At 31.1% G+C, this 3,979-nt stretch overlaps 1 long non-coding RNA gene across 1 annotated transcript; it reads right to left on the reverse strand.

Moving 5' to 3' along the window:
• Nucleotides 1–314: 314 nt before the first annotated feature.
• LOC143081887 (uncharacterized) lies at nt 315–3,474 on the reverse strand. Its single transcript, XR_012980136.1, has 3 exons — nt 3,343–3,474; nt 2,331–2,518; nt 315–445 (listed from the first exon to the last, which is right to left on the reverse strand). It is a non-coding gene; the product is annotated as an uncharacterized LOC143081887 (long non-coding RNA).
• Between the last annotated feature and the right edge of the window lie 505 nt (nt 3,475–3,979).

Consider the following 3,979-nt stretch of genomic DNA (forward strand, 5'->3'; position numbering starts at 1 on the left):
ACCATCCGTATATATTACTATTAACCTTTGATACGAACATACAGTATTTACATGACCTTCCTGGACCTTTTGGAAATATACAAATTCAGGAACAACATGTGAGAGAATTACGTAAATAAGCAATGAGCTATCTAATCAGAAAATATACCTTTTGATATTTTTTGATAACGACTATCAATACACAAAAAATATATTAGAATAAACCCATTAAGATGTACAACATGTGAAATATTGGACGAGCAATACGTCTACAACTAACTTGAGTTGATACATTCTAAACATAATTATAGAAACATTCTAAACATAATTATAGAAATATATAAATTCACACTCATGAAAACAGTCCATTTGTCTCAACTCGGCCGATTCAGAGTAGCTGATTCTGCCGTGTATTGCCGAATTGAAAACAATCTTTGGTCTCTGACTCTTATACAAAGAGTACAGCCTGAAAAAGAACTTGAAATTAATATTTTTTTTAAACCTTATACCTAATAAAACAAATAATCAAATAACAATTGTTGGTTCCATTAGTACGATTCAGTCGTGTCTACATAGTCTACGTATCATTTTCAAGACAATACAATAGAGTATAATCAGTTTTGTTAGTTCACGTCAAAAAAAGATAATATCGATTGTTTTCTTATACTGGAAACATTAAAAACAGCGGTATTATCATTAGAATCTACATGAAAACCCTCCTATAATGCATGAACTTAGTAAAATGAATATTGTGTTTATTGATATTGTTCCTAACAAAGAAAACATTTTCATTGTATAATATGTTTAAGATAGATATGATAGAATATAATAGTAAAACAAACCAATCATTAAGATTTTCCCAGTTACTTGTCAGATAAAACATATAAAATAAATATTTAACACCCTAACAATGTTTAGTTTAAAATATCAACGGTACTCATTTGACTAGACATGACACGCATTTCGACTACTAGTAATCTGTCTCTTCAGTCATACTCAAGGCAAAAAACACTTGGAAATCAAAGACTTATCAAATATTGAACAGCGGATACCCCCCCCCCCCAAACAGAACTAAAGTATAACCAAAGCTGGACAATGAATCGGATCTTTGCATGAAGGAGATATACTCCTTAATTTAAAATATACTCCAATATTTTTTTTTAAATAAAACGACAATTACACGTTCTTCGAATGATCATGCAAGAACCATAGTACTTGTTACAGTCCTGGTGATACTGTCGGGAATTACAATCCACAAACAGAGGTATCGATTAATATTTTCATTTTTTCAATCATATTCATTGTTCATTTAAAGGTAGCATATATTCTTTGTCATCGACAAGTTTATTGCATAGGATATTACAACCAGTAACTTTATACGCGAACATATGTCGCACGTTATGATTACACGACAGGTAAAATAAATTTATCAAAGATACCAGAGTTATATTACGCCAGAAAATGGTATCGTCTTATAAGGGATAGAACCACTAAATCTTAGCTATTTATGAATATTATGACCTAAATTTAAATAAATCTATTGAAAAAAATCGGAACACCTGTACTTTTAATCTCTGTAACAGTGTAATTATGCCGCCTATTCTAATTTCATATTTTTGTCATGGATCGACTTTTAAGAAGGCTTCTATAGGAATTCCAAGCTCTTAGATGACACCATTACATGATATTCATACTAATTAACACAGTAACTTCAATGCGTTTGCACTATTTCTTTTAAAAATGTACCTTTTCCTGTGTTTCCAAAGAGCTTTTTATAAGGTATTATAACAGTTTTGTTCAACTTGACATCCCAGACGTCTTCGATTTGGTTATACCCAGTGAGATTCATTACCAAAATATAACTTATCATGAGAAATATGACTGGTGTAGTTAGTATAGCAGGATCCGCTAAATCTTGTGTAACACATGAGAGATCAGCACAGCTTTTAGTGGGGTTGGCATTGGTTTTGTTATGAATTACTTTAAAGTTATTTGACTTTTTTCCGACATTCATTTTTTGCTATTAATATTTTATATCGAGTTATGAGTTGTCTTTATCATACCAAATTGTTGTTTTTTTTGTGTATGTTTTTGGCAAAATGATCATTTCTGTGACAAGTTACTGTACTTGAATATCATTTCAGAATGTTATTTAAAATGCTATGGTCATAGAGGTAATGCTTTACAACTTTATACTTGTTTGGCTTTCTAACTATTTTGATATGAGCGTCACGGATGAGTCTTATGGAAACAAAACACGAGTCTGGTGTATCAAATTATAAGCCTGGTACCTTTGATAACTAACTATATCAATACTTTCCATGTAAAGATATAATTTGGAGCATGCTTACTTTTTCACATACGAATTTCTTTAGACCGTAACAGGAAGTATCATCAAACTTTCCGGCCCATATCTGAACACATCCTTCTCCTTTCGGCTCTTCAGGGGCCCACAGTGTATCATTTAACATCAACCTTTGGCCGGAAGTAGTCCACTGCCAATTACCGTTATCGTTTTTGCATCCAAGAAACACATCATCTGCAATATACTCTGAGTGTCAGTTCGTGTTATATGCAATTTGTTTTGGTTTTTAACTCTAAAAAGGGGTTTCACTGTAAATAAGTTGTAGCTGTCTTACGTTACTCTAAATGAAAGAAATGATGTAGGTCATTGACCTACTACGTCACTGGAAGTTTAACGCTAACAGTCTATTCTGTTAGATACCTTTTTAAAATGAAATTAACACTTTGTTTGCAGCTTTGATTTTTTATTACATTTAACCAGGAACAGTCGAAGCAAACAATGCCTGCATACCAGATAAGGTATAAAAAGGGATTCTTAAAATCTAGCCAAATCCATCTTATGTTAATTTTGACTGATGTTTCGAACTAATTTTTTTAATATGAATTAATTTCCATCTACTGGGGATTCATTATTATTCGTGGGATACCAAGTTCGAAGTTTTCGTGGGTACAGGTGAACCACGAATTGGTATGTTTAACATACCACAAATTTGTCCTTAGGTGGTATACAGACTTTGACAAAACCATGAAATCAAATATCAACGAGAATCCAAGATTTCCTTAATCCACAAATATTTTTTACACAAGAAAATAAATAAATCCACAGTACACTAGTTTCAAAATGATTAAGGATTGGTTGATCCCTATAAAATGAATACTTTAATGTTTGAAAACTGACACTTAGATAAATTGCAATCTAAACTGTAATAGTACTAGATTTCCGGTAAAATTTGTTTTATATTTAGAGACATTAAAGGAAACTAAATAGAATAATTCTGTTCATTTCATTTATAAATTAAATACAATATTTTGATATAGTTAATTCAAATTAAAACAAACCGTTTATCATTGAATTAACCAGCTGTAATTCTATTTCATCTGTCACTTCTGCTAGATATCCTCCTTGAGATATACAATATGCCTACAATAATAAATCAGATTAAATATCCAATTTAAGACTTTTTAAGAAAGTGATTTTATATTCAATATCACAACGCATAATGCCAGGGACAAAAATCTCTGCATAAAAGACATTTGCATTTTATAGAACTACATGTCAAAAACAAGATTACGATTTGTTATAACGAGGGAGATAATAATATTGTATTCCATGGCAAATTGTATATTAATCTTCTCGCGCAGACACTCTATCACATGTAGGTTTAATAATTTACCAATGATGATGTACAAAGCGTTAAAAAATAGAAAAAAAAGCAATAACTAAATATCGAGTATAACATGTTTAATAAATAACATAACACATACATTTTTGTAGTAAAAAATTCACGGTACCAATTTTCTTGCACCAGATGCGCATTTCGACAATACATGTCTCTTCAGTGATGCTCGTGTCCAAAATATTTGAAATCCAAAGCTTATATAAAAGATGAAGAGCTATAATCCAAAAGGTCCAAAAAGTATAGCCAAATCCGTGAAAGGAATCAGAGCTTTGCATGAGGGAGATACATTCCTTAAT

The sequence above is a fragment of the Mytilus galloprovincialis genome, chromosome 7 (genome assembly GCF_965363235.1).
Source record: "Mytilus galloprovincialis chromosome 7, xbMytGall1.hap1.1, whole genome shotgun sequence".
In the NCBI taxonomy this organism is placed as follows: domain Eukaryota; kingdom Metazoa; phylum Mollusca; class Bivalvia; order Mytilida; family Mytilidae; genus Mytilus; species Mytilus galloprovincialis.